Below are 19,217 nucleotides of genomic sequence, written 5' to 3' on the forward strand. Positions count from 1 at the left end.
TCTCTTTTCTTCCTTTCCTCTCTATTTTCTCTCTTGTTCTCTCCTTATAGCTGGCCATCACTTAATATGGGGTTTAAATGGGCTGACTTTTCATTAAAATAATATTAAATCATTAAAAAGTGCCATGTGTCACTTTCCCATTGGCCCATTTTTAAATTTTCATCTTTTAAACTTCAATTTTTCACCACTTAACATACCATAGTTGTTCATACCAAAAATAAATAAATCCTATGATTTTGACAAGTTTTTGGTGGTGAAAATTACGGTTTTTACCCCGAGACAATAAAATTATCGTTTTGCCCCTATGTTCCAAAAATTGTCGGAATTGAAAATTTTCACTTCCTATCATTAAATTATACTCCAAAAAGTTAATCTCGGTAAAAATTTTACTCCATGATCAAATTATTATCTTAGGTGGCAAAATGACGATTTTTGCCCCTAAACATCAAAATTTTCAATTTTACCCCTAATGAACCCTCGAACTCCGAACAATCATTTTTAGTCATTCCTGGACTATAAAATATTAAATTTCATCTTACAATTCCTATTTGAACTAGTTTGAGGTTAAATCAACTCAAGTGTACCGTTAAGTACGATACCAAGTTTCATCTATTCTTAAATGCTTTCCTAGCATAATAACATGTTACTCAGTGCATGTATATCATGACATGTGTTTATAGGGTCAGATTTTACATATTTGAAGCAAACAATTTCGAGATCAAGCTGGCTATCATCTCCATGATTCAAATTTCAGTCCAACAAATAATTTTGAGATCAAGACGGCTATCATCACCATGATTCAAACTTCAGTCCAGTTTGGGGGTCTTCCAAATGATGATCCAAATGGCCAGATATCAAACTTCTTAAAGATTTGTGATACGTTCAAATACAATGGTGTCATAGATGATGCAATTCATTTAAGGCTTTTTCCTTTCTCATTGAAGGATAAAGTTAAAGCATGGTTTAATGTGTTCCCCACTAGCTCAATAACAATATGGGATGATCTTGCTCAAAAGTTTCTTGTCTAGTTCTTTCCTTCGACCAAAATAGTGAAAATAAAGAATGATATCACATCATTCATGTAGCAAGATTCTAAGTCATTGTACGAGGCTTGGGAAAGATACAAAGAATTACTTCAACATTGTCCTCATCATGGTCTTCCAAAGTGGCTTCAAGTGCAGACATTCTACAATGGTTTGAGTGGTCATGTTCAATCCACCATCGATGTCGTTGTAGGAAAAGCTTTAATCTCTAAATCAATAGACGAAGCATACAATTTGTTGAAGGAGATGGTTGTAAACAACTACCAATGGCTAGTAGAGTAATCAATGCATAAAAAAGTAACTAGAGTTCATGATGTAGATGCCATTTTGGCATTATCCGAATAGGTAGTAGTACTAACTGTAGACACTAAATTATAAACAAAAAATGAATTAAAAAAAATATATAATAAAAATTTTAAAAAAAATGAAAAAAGAAAGGAGAGAGGTACGACTGGCAGGGTGCGGAACTTGCCCCCTGGTGCCCAAGGACAGAGCAGTGGAGCGTGCCCCCTCTAGAGCCCAGGAACCGGGTATAAAGGGGAGGGGGCACTGTAGCATTCGGGGGATCGGGGAGAGCAACCTACAAGCTTTCTAAGCAAACGAGAGCAACCAAAAATAGCCAAAAAAATGAAAAAATCAATCAAATCAAAAAAAGACACCCTAAGTTTGCCTAGCAGCCAGAATCAACGCAGCAAAAAATACCACACATATGCACAAAAAAGGATAGGAAGCCTTGGGTTTTGGGCTCGCCGCCGGTGAAAAGAAAAAGCAGAGAGAAGAGAGAGTTTGGTTCGAGTGGTGCCGACGAGGGGAGGAAAGCCATATTCGGGTGACGAAAGTAAAAAAAGGCTTCGGTGGCCGACGGGAAGAGAAAGAGAGGGTGAGAGGCCGACGCCGAAAAAAGGAAAGAGAGGGAGATCCGATTTAGTGGGAGCTGGGGCTTTTGGGTTTTTACCAACCACTAGTGAAAGGAGAGTGAGAGAGATCTTGACCACCAGTGATAGGAAATCTGGAGATCGGATGGAGCGGTGTTAAGGGGGTCTGATCTGGTGGCGCGATTGGCACCGGCAGAGAAAAAGAGTTTTCGGGTGGTTGGTGAAAGAAATGAGAGTGAGAAGAGAAAGGTTCGAGCTGTCCCAAGAAAGAGACAGTCGACCGGCGCAGGAAAGACGTTGCCGATTTGGGAGAGAGCTGACCGTTGGGTTGGCCGGCGATTTGTAGAGAGAAGGGAGAGAGTTAGGCGGCTAGAGAGAGAGGCAAAAGAGAGAAAATGGGGAGAGGAGAAAAAAAGAAGAATTTATAGTTAGGGTTTGGGAGGTTCAAAACGACGTCGTTTTGAGACTCATCAACAAACTTAGCCAATCCTTCTAAACAGTGTCGTTTGGGCGCACAACAGGGCAGCTGAAGCAAGGCACTAAACGGTGCGCTTTGACTGGAAGAGGAGTGGGCTTCTGGAGCTATTGTGGGCATTCGTGGGTTCAGTTTTGGGCTAGTCCAAACCCGACCTTGGTATGTTCTGGGCTCTACGATTATTGGGCTTGAATCTTTTATGCTTATTATGAATGCATTTTTTTTCTTTTTTTAAATTTTGTTTTATATATTTACTTATTTTAGTTATTTTTAGAAAAAATGAAATTAAAACTTTATATACAAGAAATTGGATAAAGTAAAAATATAAGAATCTATACATTTAATTATGTAATAGATAATAGCAAACTTAGGTAAAAAAAAAAAAGAAAAAAAAAGGGCTACTTAGTTGTAAAAATAGATCCAAAAATAAAAATGAGTAAGAAAATAAATGAACATTTAAGTAAAGAATAATAATATGGTAAATAGGCTTAGAGGGACATTGTACATGGAAAAGAATATAAAAAATATATATATAAAAAATAGAAATAGAAAATATAGTAGAATAAAATATGTAATTGTCAAAGTATTTAAAAAGATAGTTTCATAAATGAAAAAGAATGAGAATGGGACAAAGTGATGAATTATTCAATAAGTAAACAATACCGATGATGGGATGATCGGTCGGGGACGCGAGGAGTCGCAATCCCGGGCCGATATTCCCTAGGTTCGAAATCTCAATCAAGACTCCACCAGTACGATGGGAGGGCCTCGATTTCAAGATTTCGAAATTCTTAATAAATAAAGAGTTTGATTATACAAAAAAAATTACTCGATAAAAATAATAAATAAATAATAAATAATAAAATAATGATAAAATAATAACAATTCAAACATATAATAAATAATTAATTTGTGAAAATACAATATACATGACATTAAATAAATAAATAAATAAATAATAATAATAAATAACTAATTTAAAATTAAGCGTTGAGTATTAAGCGGCATAAACTATAAAAAATGTGAAGATAGAACAAAAAAAATTAATAATAAATATATATATAATAAGATCGTAGACATTTGGTTTGAATAAAAGATTGTTTATGAAAAATATAACAATAAAAATATAAAAATATATAAAATAAAAATAGTATAATAAAAAATATATAATTTTTGTTCACTAAAATAACATAGAATTATAAACAATTTGTCTAATTATAAATGGAAAACATAAGAATTTAGAACAAAAAAATGCAAAGTAAAAAAAAATATAATAATAAGAAATAAGAATAGAAAATATGATAATAAAATAAAAATAATTAATTAATAATAACAAAAAATATAGATAATTGCATTAGCATAGCATATATGTATCGCATCATACATATCATTACATATAAATATTTCTATATTCGAGTTTAAGCCCCGATGATGGGATCTTCTGGAGATCCTGCGAAGGCGGGTATTTCTCGAAAAGTTCCTTAGGTGAAAAGATGTCCTCAAGTCCCACCAGTATGATGGGAGGGCTCGGGAACCGTCTTTAATAAAAGGTTTTTGCCCGAATTACGTTCATTATGCACAAAAATATTATTTTAAAAAGAAAACGTACGATGACCCCGATGACGGGAATTATTCGTCGAATTTGCGAAGGCGAGTTTCTCGGATAATTCCCTAAGTGAGAGAATATCCCGAGTCCCACCAGTATGATGGGCGGATTCGGAAAAATATCCTCGATAAAAGGTTATTTGTCCGGCATTTTTATCTCATGCCATGCATTTCATCTCGCCACCCATTTGCATTCTATTTTAGGTTAAATAGGAGATAAAATAAAAGAATAATAATTAAGGAAATACAATGAAATTAAAAATTAAAGCCCAATAGGATAATCTAAAATGGTACCGTTCATGGAACGGGCGTCCGAGGGGTGTTAATCCTTCCCCGGGCGTAACCGTACTCCTGAACCTAGATCTAGAAAATCGTAAACCGGTTTAAGGTTCTTTTCGGTGGGCTTAAAATTAATTTAAGTTTTCATCGATTAGAATCGAGTCAATAGGTGGCCAATCGCACCTAGTAAAAAAGATTGGTGGCGACTCCTAGTTTAGTTTTTTAGTGAGTTTTTCACGTTCGCATCTGGCGGTCGGGTTCCCGAACCCGCACGTTACGACACTAACTAAGACTAACTCCATTCAAAGTCCTTTTATAGCTTGTGAATATTGTGGAGATAATCATGCAAGCCACTAGTGTCTAAGTTTGATAGAAACAATGCAATTTGTAGGGAATAGATATGAAAATAACCCTTACTCCAACACTTACAAAACAGGGTGGAGGAACCATCCAAACTTCACTTGGGCCAATAACTAAGGATCTTCCCCAACTTTAAGGCTAAATGCACTTCCAAGATTCCAACAGTAAGCTAGAGCACCTATCTCAGAAAAAAAGCCAATTGTAGAAGATTTGATAAGTTAGTACATGACATAGAATGATAGCATCATACAAAGTCAAATAACTCTTATTCAGAGTTAAGTAGCATCACTTCATAACCTTGAGACTCAGTTGGTCAACTTTTCAATTCATTGAAATAATCGACTTCAAGGAACAGCACCCAATGATACAAAGGTGAATCTTAGGAGAGACGGTAAGGAACAAGCTATGGCAATCACCCTGAGGAGTGGTAAAGAGGTTAAAATTAGTGTTAGCTCAAATAAACTTCAAGATAAGTCTATTGAAAATGAAATAGCAATTAAGTAAGTTGATAAGCTCTAATACTCTATACTTGATATGGTGACTAATAAAGTTTATTGGATGTCAATTAAGGCATAATAAGGTATTTTGGTTACCGAGGAGACAAGAGGAAATTTTTGGAATAAAATAATATTAAAATATTAATATTTTATTTAGTGTCAAAATTTTTCATGAAGAAGGAGTATATGGTCAATCTAAGTGGGGGAGAAGAAGAATGAGAAAATTTTAGAGAAAAATGACGTTAATGGGGCCGCTTGTCTTTATTAAGTAAAGATAGCGTGGGTAAATAAATATTTTAAATATTATCGAGATACCGCGTTGAAATATAATTTCGATATTTTGGTGGTATACATATAGAGGAAGGAAGATAGATGAAATTAGAATTTTAGACATGCCGGAAAGATCGAATTTTAAAATATGAAAGTTTGAGGATTATGTAATGAAATTAAATGGAAGAAACAAATAAACAAATAGTAAAATAATATTACAAGTATATATATATATAAAAAGAGAAAAAGACCAACATGGGCAGCTGCCCATGTGGTCAATTAAAGAATCAAGACATATTTTTTATAGTGGTAGGGGTCAGCCAAGTTGGTAAGAAATAATGAGATAAATATGAAAGATAGAAAAGATAAGAAAGAAATAAGAAAAAAAAAAGAAAGGGAAGTCCAAGTCGGTTAAGTGAAGAAGAAAAAGGAAAGAGAGAAGTCGGTTGGGAGAGAGAGATAAAAGGAAAGCAAAAGAGCAAAGGAAAGAAAAAAAGGAAGAGAAAAGAAAGAAAAAGAAGGGAAAAGGAGCTGAATTTGAGGGGGCAGTTTTGCTGCCATTTAGGGAGGAAATAAGAGCTATTTTTCTGCCATTTTAAAGGTGAGCTGAGCAGCTTTAGCTGCTATTTTTGAAGGCTAAAAGTAGCAGCTTTGGCTACTAATTTTTGAGGTTTTGGCTATCGATTTTGAGGGTGAGAAGAGCAGCTTTAGCTGCTTATTTTGAAGGCTGAAAAGAGCAACTTTGGCTACTGATTTTTGAGGTTTTTTGCTGCTAGTTTTGAGGGTGAAATGAGCAACTTTGGCTGCTGATTTTTAAGGCTGAAATGAGGAGTTTAAGCTGCTGATTTTTGGGTTGAAAGAAGCAAGAAACTTGCAGCCGACGGTGAGAGGGAGAAAGAGGAAGAAATTGTGGCCGATATGTAAGTGTAAGAAGGGAAAAAGAAAGAGAAGAAAGGTGCTACTGACTGGCAAGGAGAGAGGAGAACAAGAAAGAGATAAAGGAACGGGAAAGAAAGAAAAGAAAAAAAATGGGCATAGCCCAATAAGAAAAGAATGGGCATGGCCCAATAGGATGAAATGGAAGAGCCCATGGAAAGGGCCTAATAGCCACAAAGAAAGAAAAGTCAAGAGAGAATAAAGGTGAAAAATTGGGCTTGGACTAACCTAGCCCAAATAGGTAAAAAATTTCTTTGCTTTTATTGGGCTTATTATGAAGTTGGATTATTTTAAGCTATCCCACTTGTTTAGTTAAATTTTTGGTTATTAGTGATATGAATTAAAGTAAATTATTTTAATACAACAAAAAAATTTCTTTATGATGTCTCATGGGATTAGAGCAAAGAAGAAAATATGAAATTGATGAATAGTGCTCAAGTGTAATTAAGGAATTTTGAAATGATTTGTTGTGAAGAAGCATTGTTGTCGGAGGAATTTATTTACACAAGTTAGTTGAAAGTGTTAAGTTGAATGGTATATTATTTGGAAGAAATAAAGAGGAATAATGTGGGTTGAAATTGAAAAATAATTGGGTAGATTCGAAATGACTATGGTTATCATAAATATAGTTAATACTATAGAAAAATAAGATGGATTTGGGCGGAAGTTAATTAAAAGGTTGAAGTAGGTACGGGAATATCAAGCCTGGCTCTACAATATGTTTATTATGCCATTCCTACATAAGAATGCATGTTTGCTTACTTGGGTACCTCAAAAATAGTTAAATGATCGTAATGTACTAAATGGTACAATTAAGTTGAATTAAGCCTCGAACTAGTCCAAATAGAGATTTTAAGATGAAATTGAGAATTTTAAAACCCCATAATGAATTAAAATGGTGATTCAGAGTTCGAGGACCGATTTGGAATCAAATTGAAATTTTCATGACCTAGAGGCAAAATGGTCATTTTGCCACCCGAGGTTAAGATGTGAGTGTTGGATGAAATTTTTGACTAAGATTGATCATTTGGAGTATAATTTGAGTTTGAGAAGTGAAGAATTTTAATTTTGGCATTTTTTTGAGGATAAGGGTAAAATAGTCATTTTGCCACCCGAGGGGCAAAATTGTAATTTTACACCACCCAACACTTGTCATGGCCATGAATTTCAGCCATTAGCATTTTATATCATGGATAATTGAAGGGTTTTATGTGGTGGTGGAAGAAAGCTTAATTATTAAGTTTTTAAACATGGAAGAAAAAGGAAGAAAAGAAGAAGAACAAAACCCTAGCTAAGAAATTCAAGGGAAAATCACTAGATTTCAAGGAATCAAGACATCAAAGGTGAAATTTCTTAACTCTAGCTTGTGATCTATCTTTCCTATGCATTCTTTTGCATTTCCCATGGTTGAATCAGAAGATATCATGAAGGATTCATGGCTGACCAAATTTAGAGAGAGAAGATTTGATGATTTATTTGGTTAGATTTTGAGATATTTTAGTGTTTTTAGTTGATTTATCATGTTTGGAAGGAAAACAAGTAAGAAAAATCACATATTCTTCATGGATTCTTCATTGGCCGAATTTCATAAAGAAAATATTGAAGATGAATCTTGTGATGTCTTATGTTACTTAGTTAGAATATAATGAATTATGGTGGTGGAAACCGAAAATGGTAATGTTTAGCATGAAAAATCGTATACCCCTCAAGATCCTCCATGGCCGAATTGTTCCAAGAGAAAATGTGAGGATAATTTTACCATATTTCAAGTTATTTAATTTGTGTCTGATGATTTGGAGTATTGGCAGAGAAATGAAATTATTTGGAGTTGAATTGGACATATGGGCCAATTAATCGGGTGATAGATCGAATTAGGCCAATACCACTTTATTTAGGTACACAATTGAACTTATATTGAACGCCATATTTAGATGGTTACCCGAGCATTTCACATCCCATTTCATGCATTAGTATAGAGCCTAAATTAGTTTTATAACAGTTTAACACAAATGTAGTAAATGGCTTATTGTGCATTATGTCAGGTGATGAGCTTTCTGGCAAAAGTAAAGAGATAGTACCCTAGGATCAAGAATCGAAGTACTCGAACCTCGATTTCCATTACTGTGAGTAACCTTATTATCGTCTTAATTATCTAAAGTATGTTTTTATCCGATTTTGTAATTTTATGGAAAATGTGTTTAAATGAAATGATTTTATAAATTGTTTTGAGATTTAATGATGACTTGAAAATAGAGTAATTGGAGACTACTTGCTGTACTGTAAATTATGTTTTGAATTGAATGTGTCACGACCCGGAACTCCCCATCGAGCCCGTGACAACCGCCGCGAAGCCTCGACAAACATTCTTCACCCCGAATGTCGATCGAAACCTCGCAAGGCTCTCGTATCAGCTTTCGCACTTCCCCGGTGAGCAATAGTTATCAAATAATCAAAATACGAAGGATTACAAATCATTTCCAAATTATAATATAACATATTGTTTTTTTTTTTTTTTTGCTCACAGGGGCATTTTCGTCATTTTTATCGAAAACCTCGAAACTTGCTAAAAATGTAGTAGTTAAGCCGAAAATATATATTTAATGATTAAAAAAAATTAAGTATCTAAAACGTTCATTTGAAGTGAAAATTTGACCATTTGAATATGATAAAAATATTCAATAAAATAAACTATTTTCTTGTAAAATAATTTTCATAAAACTATCGGTACATAATTCTTGTAGTAAAAGATAATTATATTCATATATACTATAAAGCAAATAACCAAAGCATAAAATTTCTTTTACAGTGACACGTGGGCCCATATCTATCCAAAATGCATCGGAAGCTGGAAACCTACAGCTTTTACCGATTCGAGTCCAAATGAAGGTCCTTGTTCAAGTCAGCTAACTACGAAATTCCCTGAGCCTGAAATGTGAGGAAATGAGGGTGGTGAGATTATAAAATCCCAGTGAGTAAACAGATACCATCTAAACTATCTAAAGTTGAGTAAATGGAGACAATTAAAATAAATCATCATACTGTAATTTCATTACCATTCAACTCATTTCAACCATATAAAATCAATCCATAAAAATCGAGTAATCAACTTGGCTTATGAATTTCTTAAAACTTTGGCTAGTGCCAAAACTCATACTCGGTGATACCTTGCGCAGGGTATCTAACCGAGTCCGCCAAGGTTGTTAAAATTTTGTGTACACTTAAAACATACTTTTGTTTGAAAAAAATACAGTCGTTCCTTGGCGTTGGCTGAGTTCCCCTTCACGTGGTGGTTTGGCGTGAAGTGAACCCTAAGCTATACCCCAGGAGATACCCTACGCGCCTCTCCGTTCGAGGTAATAATATAATGGAGTTTACCGTGCCCCTCTAATAGGCTGGTCCACGGAACCCCCTCTGCAGTAAATAATTAATATATAATCCACCAATCAATAAAATTCATTCTAGCATGTCATGGCAATTTATCACAACCTAGCCTCTCAAGGCTAAATACACAGTATAAATAATTATAACACCAAAATCAGTTTAGCCATTCATGCTCATTTATTGTCATAAGCCATTCAATTCAGAACCATAAATTTGCAACACAAACTAGCAGTCTCCAATTACTCTATTTTCAAAACCAATATTCGATTTTTCAGAAAATTTATAAAATCATTTTATAAAATCACAATTTCCCTTAAAACATAACAATTTACCATTTAAACCCATTTTTCATAAAATCACATAGTTGTATAAAACTACTCTAGATAATTAAGACGATAATAAGTTTACTCACAATGTCTAGAATGCAGACTTTCGAAGCACTCTGTCTACTGGTCCTCGGATGTAATTTTCTTGCCTTTATTGGAGGACTCACCACCTTGACACAGTACAAAATCGAGAATTCACTAAGTTGGTACTAAATCAAAATTAAACTAATTTGGACTACCAATGCATGATATGGAATGCAAAAATGCACTGGTAACTATCTAAATCCGGTATTAGCCTAATTCGTCTTATCACCCGATTAAATTCCTAACGGGTTCATTTAAACTCCAATTTAATTCTTTTCAGTTTCTATACCTCAATTGCACCCAAATTAACTTAATGTCCCTCAGTGTGATGCAAATTATCAGTCCCAACAGCAAATTACGAAAATACCCCTAGTGGGTAAAAATTCGTATTTTTGCTCCGAAAATTCCCATTATTTTTCTAGGCTCATAATTCATTATTCCTTAACCAATTCTCCTAGAATAAAATCAAACTCATCCTCACTCACTACATGGTAAATTCAGCCATTAATGGTTGGGGGAGAAAATAAATTCTTTTCTTGTTGTTTTGTTTCTAAATATGCTAAACTAACTAAAAACACTAACATAAATTAAAATCAAATAAATCCAACAACTTTCTCTCTCCTAACCCATTTTTTTCAGAATTGAATTCATCATGAAAACATGTAATTTAATCATGGAAAATAAAGAGAAATGCTTGGGAATAAGAAAACTCAAGCTTAATAGAAAAAATCTCACCTTTTTCACTTAATTTCCTTGAAAATTCACACTTTTTCTTTGATTTTCTCTCTCTAGGGTTTTGTTTTCTCCTTTCTCTCTCTTGTTTCTTGCTTGGCCGAATGTTGAAGAAGAAGAATGGGTGGGCTGATTTTTTTTATGCATTTTTATTGTTTAATGAAATAATATTATTTTATTCATATTTTAAATATTTTATTAATTCATTTCTTTTTTCTAGCCATCCACTTGTCCTATTTTCTTTCACCATGCATTCCCTTTGACTTATCCAAGTCTTAAGTGATATTTCCAGATTTTTCCAAAGTTTTGGTGGAGCAAATTTTTCAAAATTACACTTTTGCCCCTGAACTTTTCAAAAATTACATTTTTACCCCAAAAATTGAAAATTTTCCATAATGCATAATTTTCACTCCTCATACTCATTTCACACTCCAAATAATTAAATTTGATCAAAATCCTTTCAAAAAATTAAATTTTCGATTCCGAATGGTAAAATTACCATTTTACCCTTTTACTCCAAATTATACCGAAATTAAAATTTTTCACTTCTAAACCTCAAATCTTACTCCAATAAGTCAAATGGGGCCAAAAATCTTTTCTAAAAATTTCCATTTTGTCCCCAGGTGGCAAATGACCATTTTGCCCCTGGATAGCGAAAATTCCAATTTGACTCCAAATTGATCCTCGAACTCCGAATCACCATATTAACCCATTCTGGGACTTTAAAATTCTTAATTTCATTGTAAATTATCTATTTGATCTAGTTCGAGGCTTAAATCAACTTTATTGTACCTCTAGGTACAATACCGACTTTTGTAAATTTTTCAAGACTCTCTTAGCATGTAAACATGCTATCCACCACATGTATGTCATCACAAATATTTCTGTAGAGTTGGGCTTGTCATCTTCTCCCCCACGTGGATCAACCATATGATCCTCCTTCTTGATTGACTTCGACATCCGACTAAATATTAATATTTTAATATTATTTTATTAATAAAATATTATTTTATTCTAAAAATTTTATCTTGTCTCCTTGGTACCAAAAATACCTTATTATGCCTCACTTGACTTCCAAATCGCCTTTTATCTCACAAATTCTCCTCCGATAAAATTATTATTATTTTCTCACTTGTGAAACATTTTATCCTAAACTACTCCTTTCGTCTTTTATCACTTCTAAACATTTTAATTGACCTCAATATGCATTCGATCAATTTTATTTATCACCATATCAAAGTATGGGGTATTTCAATCTCCCCCACTTAAATAGAATTCGTCCTCGAATTCCTGTCGATGTTGCGTTATCAATCTTCTCCTATGATCCTACTCCTTGTTCCTTCTATAGGGACATTCAATTTATTTCCCTCGTTCACCTTCAGTTCAATTAAATGCTTTATTTAAGGCAATTATCATCCTTTGGAACCGGATCAGTAATACTTTTCATAACCATGATCTCTTATATCTAGACACTAAGCATGCCTTTATCTCCATTATTACATTTGAACCATAACTTCATCTCAATTATACCGATTTTGATCACATATCATACTTACTTATGTATACCTAATCATCGTTTTATTAATTCGCTGCGTACCAAATTTCTCAACCTTGATTCATCCATCTTATACTGGTCTATACACTTCCTTTAATAGAGTTCCATTAAGAACTTAAACAATCCAAGGTTTACCTTCAAAGTCACTCATAACTTTAATCGTTCATTGCATGTCCGTTAACACTTTAGCTCACTGACCTCTCTGGACACTATTTCAAAATCTCCCAATTACTGAGAACCATTCTTCACTTTAGTTAGTAAAATTATCAATTTCATATATACATAGATACATGCATTTTCAAATGTCAACATCTCTCTTTATATATAGGAATCCATGTGTTCACATGCCTTGGACTACATTCCCCCTTTATTCATCCATATCCTAATCCTAGTTTCAATATAATAATTCTTATAGTGCATGTCAACCTTCTTATTATACTTGTGTATAACTTCATATCATTCATATCATTTCCAACCATATGTTTGAGTTTCCTTATACTATATATCATTCATCACAATGTCATCTCCATTGAATTATAATCTATTATATGTGTATGCTTTATAATCCTATTGATGCCTCAAAGATTTATCTCAACTTGATCATTGCATCTCATGCAATACCACAATTCCTAAGAGTCATCCTTTTTGTCCTTAATCATCTTTCATGCCTCTATATTACCTTGTATCTTTCTTGCATTACGATATTGATTTGTCACTTAAGACTCAAACCCATTTGAATCATGTATGCCTTAAGCATTTTCGAATTCCAATTTCCATAATATATTAGGAAAGTTTCATTATCTGACTTCATTTCCAAGGTCAACTTCTATCATCCTTTGTTCCACTCCTTCATATGAACATAACATCATTCTTCCTTAACTAATTTATAAATTGTACTTGAAATTGTAAAACTTAAAACTAGATTCCCCTCAAGTATTTTTCAATATTAATACTAATATCACTCTCAGCTTACAACTTCTTTTTATAATCACATAACTTAGTGCTTGCTTTAACGAGATCTAGAGCAAAACTTCTCTTGAGTATTTCCTTGGGAATATCTATCTTAAACTTATGTCTCATAGCATGTGATCCCTTAACTTGTGATTTTGCCGTTAGGCTTCTCAGCAAGTTTTAAAAATTTTACGTTTCATACTTGCTGTGTATGATTAGAATCTCTTCTCAAAGATGTTTATGTATTCCTAAAACATTTACTCTTAAAGATATATAAATACATACTCATCCATTCAACTCCTAACTCATCTTCATAAGTTTCTAGGGTGCCACACAATTAGCCTCATGTTGTTACTAACCCTTGTCATTTTACTGTATCAAAACAGATATTACAAATTCTCATAATGATATTCTATATAAACTGATTTTCTATACTAGTCTCGTAATTCTTCCTTCACACTTTCATTATTTGGTATCTCATCTCAATATAGTCATCTCAAGAATCTTTCAAAATTTTTTTTTTTTATTATATGCCTCTATACAAGGCAATAAAGAAGTTTTTCAATTCATTTAGGTAAGCATTCTCCAGAATATTTAAGACTCCCAGATAACAAAACACAATGACCAACAACCAAAATTCAATTTGTAAGCTCATTATCATGTCACTCCCATCTTACTCATGCATCATAAGCGTGAGGTATTTGAAGCAGTATAGCGTTGAATAGTCAATGTTGAAGTATTGTAGCTATAGAAATTTTCTCATCAAAGCTATTTGTTTGCATTCAAAGTCACCACATCAATCATTCTCAACCAGTGGTTTCCCTTTTAGATATATATCATGAGTTCTATAAGTATAGGTACCTTCTATTTTCTTGTCATACACACTAAGCCAGATTAATACTTTCATCTCATGTCATCTTCTGACGTTTATCAACATTCATAAAATTCCACCTCAAAACATCCTTTCCATACAGTGTAATAAGTTCATGATAAATATACCACTCCACACATAAGTTGCTTACTATCTACAACTTTCCTCAAATTTATTGTCATCCTTATCCCATTTATCTTCTTTGTCTTATACTCCAATAATCTTATTGACTTTCGGTATAATTAACTACGAAAACAGCTTAGCTTCCTCCTTATTTTATTCTCACAATCCTTACTGAATCAAAATTTTATATTCCCCATATTCCATAATTTAACTTCATTGGGTTATATTTGTGCCCAACTATTACCTCATAGTGTCATAACATCACTGAATAATCCCCTTCATGCTTAAATTACAATCATTAACTTAATCACATTATCCATTCCGAATGTCATTTATAACCTTATTGCTTCCTTCTATAACCTTCCTCAATAATTATATTACCAATTTATCTCTGTTATACTAAGAGATTCCCATACATATCCAATTATTTAAACTGTTATTTTACATTCCGTTCGAGTCATACAAAATAAAAGCCACTCCTAACTCCTTTACACAGGTAACTACTACATCTTCCCTTAAACGACACTTGCCTAGATTTATGACAATACAACTTCAACTAAAGTATTAAACATCTTTAGGTTCCTCATTGTCCTGATCCGGGCACATCAATGGATCCTCTTCCTCCTGAGATTTTCTCCTTTGTTCTTCAATCCAGGCTTGTTGTATTCTCCTATATTCTTCATCACTCACCGGTGCAGCATTTCTTCCACAACCGGGAGGAAAATGTCGTACACCTGACACTTTTCTAAGAGGTTTACTTGCCACTGTTACTTTCTCCTTATCCTTTTTTGGTTGTCCCCTTACATTTCTCCCACAACCTGGTGGAAAGTGTCGGACTACTGTCACGCTCTTCCTAGAACAAATACCTCTTTCGGCTATCCTTAATTTCCCCCTTTCTTTAACATGTTCCTTAAATTTTCTCAAAAGCGAACCTCTTATGCTTACATTAATATTATTACTATCTGCACTTTTTGGACTACTCGGTTCAGGTTGCCATCGGCTCTTAGCAGTAGAATCTAGCGATCCCTCGCTAATACTATGAGAGGCGTCGGGACTACCGTCTCTCCTAGACATGGTGTATGTGTCACCAGCGCACCTCAAAACCTATATGCAATCAAATAGTAATTGTTTAATTATTTATGCATCTCAAAAATAGGTAGATTTCTATATGTAGATGCATACATTCTATTCAATCTAACCTAACTTAACTTAACTTAACTTATCTTAACTTAACTGGACTTGGGGCCACGCAGTGTCAGTGTAGATTTCTTAAAACAACCTTAAAATCAAAAACTTTAAAATCCAAAGCTTTAAAATCAAAATATCTGATCTTTAAACCATGCTCTGATACCAATCTAAATTGTCACGACCCGGAACTCCCCATCGAGCCCGTGACAACCGCCGCGAAGCCTCGACAAACATTCTTCACCCCGAATGTCGATCGAAACCTCGCAAGGCTCTCGTATCAGCTTTCGCACTTCCCCGGTGAGCAATAGTTATCAAATAATCAAAATACGAAGGATTACAAATTATTTCCAAATTATAATATAACATATTGTTTTTTTTTTTTTTTGCTCACAGGGGCATTTTCGTCATTTTTATCGAAAACCTCGAAACTTGCTAAAAATGTAGTAGTTAAGCCGAAAATATATATTTAATGATTAAAAAAAATTAAGTATCTAAAACGTTCATTTGAAGTGAAAATTTGACCATTTGAATATGATAAAAATATTCAATAAAATAAACTATTTTCTTGTAAAATAATTTTCATAAAACTATCGGTACATAATTCTTGTAGCGTAAAAGATAATTATATTCATATATACTATAAAGCAAATAACCAAAGCATAAAATTTCTTTTACAGTGACACGTGGGCCCATATCTATCCAAAATGCATTGGAAGCTGGAAACCTACAGCTTTTACCGATTCGAGTCCAAATGAAGGTCCTTGTTCAAGTCAGCTAACTACGAAATTCCCTGAGCCTGAAATGTGAGGAAATGAGGGTGGTGAGATTATAAAATCCCAGTGAGTAAACAGATACCATCTAAACTATCTAAAGTTGAGTAAATGGAGACAATTAAAATAAATCATCATACTGTAATTTCATTACCATTCAACTCATTTCAACCATATAAAATCAATCCATAAAAATCGAGTAATCAACTTGGCTTATGAATTTCTTAAAACTTTGGCTAGTGCCAAAACTCATACTCGGTGATACCTTGCGCAGGGCATCTAACCGAGTCCGCCAAGGCTGTTAAAATTTTGTGTACACTTAAAACATACTTTTGTTTGAAAAAAATACAGTCGTTCCTTGGCGTTGGCTGAGTTCCCCTTCACGTGGTGGTTTGGCGTGAAGTGAACCCTAAGCTATACCCCAGGAGATACCCTACGCGCCTCTCCGTTCGAGGTAATAATATAATGGAGTTTACCGTGCCCCTCTAATAGGCTGGTCCACGGAACCCCCTCTGCAGTAAATAATTAATATATAATCCACCAATCAATAAAATTCATTCTAGCATGTCATGGCAATTTATCACAACCTAGCCTCTCAAGGCTGAATACACAGTATAAATAATTATAACACCAAAATCAGTTTAGCCATTCATGCTCATTTATTGTCATAAGCCATTCAATTCAGAACCATAAATTTGCAACACAAACTAGCAGTCTCCAATTACTCTATTTTCAAAACCAATATTCGATTTTTCAGAAAATTTATAAAATCATTTTATAAAATCACAATTTCCCTTAAAACATAACAATTTACCATTTAAACCCATTTTTCATAAAATCACATAGTTGTATAAAACTACTCTAGATAATTAAGACGATAATAAGTTTACTCACAATGTCTAGAATGCAGACTTTCGAAGCACTCTGTCTACTGGTCCTCGGATGTAATTTTCTTGCCTTTATTGGAGGACTCACCACCTTGACACAGTACAAAATCGAGAATTCACTAAGTTGGTACTAAATCAAAATTAAACTAATTTGGACTACCAATGCATGATATGGAATGCAAAAATGCACTGGTAACTATCTAAATCCGGTATTAGCCTAATTCGTCTTATCACCCGATTAAATTCCTAACGGGTTCATTTAAACTCCAATTTAATTCTTTTCAGTTTCTATACCTCAATTGCACCCAAATTAACTTAATGTCCCTCAGTGTGATGCAAATTATCAGTCCCAACAGCAAATTACGAAAATACCCCTAGTGGGTAAAAATTCGTATTTTTGCTCCGAAAATTCCCATTATTTTTCTAGGCTCATAATTCATTATTCCTTAACCAATTCTCCTAGAATAAAATCAAACTCATCCTCACTCACTACATGGTAAATTCAGCCATTAATGGTTGGGGGAGAAAATAAATTCTTTTCTTGTTGTTTTGTTTCTAAATATGCTAAACTAACTAAAAACACTAACATAAATTAAAATCAAATAAATCCAACAACTTTCTCTCTCCTAACCCATTTTTTTCAGAATTGAATTCATCATGAAAACATGTAATTTAATCATGGAAAATAAAGAGAAATGCTTGGGAATAAGAAAACTCAAGCTTAATAGAAAAAATCTCACCTTTTTCACTTAATTTCCTTGAAAATTCACACTTTTTCTTTGATTTTCTCTCTCTAGGGTTTTGTTTTCTCCTTTCTCTCTCTTGTTTCTTGCTTGGCCGAATGTTGAAGAAGAAGAATGGGTGGGCTGATTTTTTTTATGCATTTTTATTGTTTAATGAAATAATATTATTTTATTCATATTTTAAATATTTTATTAATTCATTTCTTTTTTCTAGCCATCCACTTGTCCTATTTTCTTTCACCATGCATTCCCTTTGACTTATCCAAGTCTTAAGTGATATTTTCAGATTTTTCCAAAGTTTTGGTGGAGCAAATTTTTCAAAATTACACTTTTGCCCCTGAACTTTTCAAAAATTACATTTTTACCCCAAAAATTGAAAATTTTCCATAATGCATAATTTTCACTCCTCATACTCATTTCACACTCCAAATAATTAAATTTGATCAAAATCCTTTCAAAAAATTAAATTTTCTATTCCGAATGGTAAAATTACCATTTTACCCTTTTACTCCAAATTATACCGAAATTAAAATTTTTCACTTCTAAACCTCAAATCTTACTCCAATAAGTCAAATGGGGCCAAAAATCTTTTCTAAAAATTTCCATTTTGTCCCCAGGTGGCAAATGACCATTTTGCCCCTGGATAGCGAAAATTCCAATTTGACTCCAAATTGATCCTCGAACTCCGAATCACCATATTAACCCATTCTGGGACTTTAAAATTCTTAATTTCATTGTAAATTCTCTATTTGATCTAGTTCGAGGCTTAAATCAACTTTATTGTACCTCTAGGTACAATACCGACTTTTGTAAATTTTTCAAGACTCTCTTAGCATGTAAACATGCTATCCACCACATGTATGTCATCACAAATATTTCTGTAGAGTCGGGCTTGTCATCTTCTCCCCCACTTGGATCAACCATATGATCCTCCTTCTTGATTGACTTCGACATCCGACTAAATATTAATATTTTAATATTATTTTATTAATAAAATATTATTTTATTCTAAAAATTTTATCTTGTCTCCTTGGTACCAAAAATACCTTATTATGCCTCACTTGACTTCCAAATCGCCTTTTATCTCACAAATTCTCCTCCGATAAAATTATTATTATTTTCTCACTTGTGAAACATTTTATCCTAAACTACTCCTTTCGTCTTTTATCACTTCTAAACATTTTAATTGACCTCAATATGCATTCGATCAATTTTATTTATCACCATATCAAAGTATGGGGTATTTCAGAATGGCTTATGATAATG

General features: G+C 33.3%; 1 long non-coding RNA gene and 1 other non-coding gene across 2 annotated transcripts; both read right to left on the bottom strand.

Moving 5' to 3' along the window:
• Positions 1–1,052: 1,052 nt before the first annotated feature.
• LOC148762481 (small nucleolar RNA R71) lies at positions 1,053–1,159 on the bottom strand. Its single transcript, XR_016026809.1, has one exon. It is a non-coding gene; the product is annotated as a small nucleolar RNA R71 (small nucleolar RNA).
• Positions 1,160–9,102: 7,943 nt separating this feature from the next.
• LOC148762482 (uncharacterized) lies at positions 9,103–18,221 on the bottom strand. Its single transcript, XR_016026411.1, has 5 exons — positions 17,949–18,221; positions 17,216–17,299; positions 16,280–16,347; positions 10,134–10,217; positions 9,103–9,265 (listed from the first exon to the last, which is right to left on the bottom strand). It is a non-coding gene; the product is annotated as an uncharacterized LOC148762482 (long non-coding RNA).
• Between the last annotated feature and the right edge of the window lie 996 nt (positions 18,222–19,217).

The sequence above is a fragment of the Theobroma cacao genome, chromosome 5, assembly GCF_053813885.1.
Source record: "Theobroma cacao isolate CCN51 chromosome 5, ASM5381388v1, whole genome shotgun sequence".
NCBI lineage: Eukaryota > Viridiplantae > Streptophyta > Magnoliopsida > Malvales > Malvaceae > Theobroma > Theobroma cacao.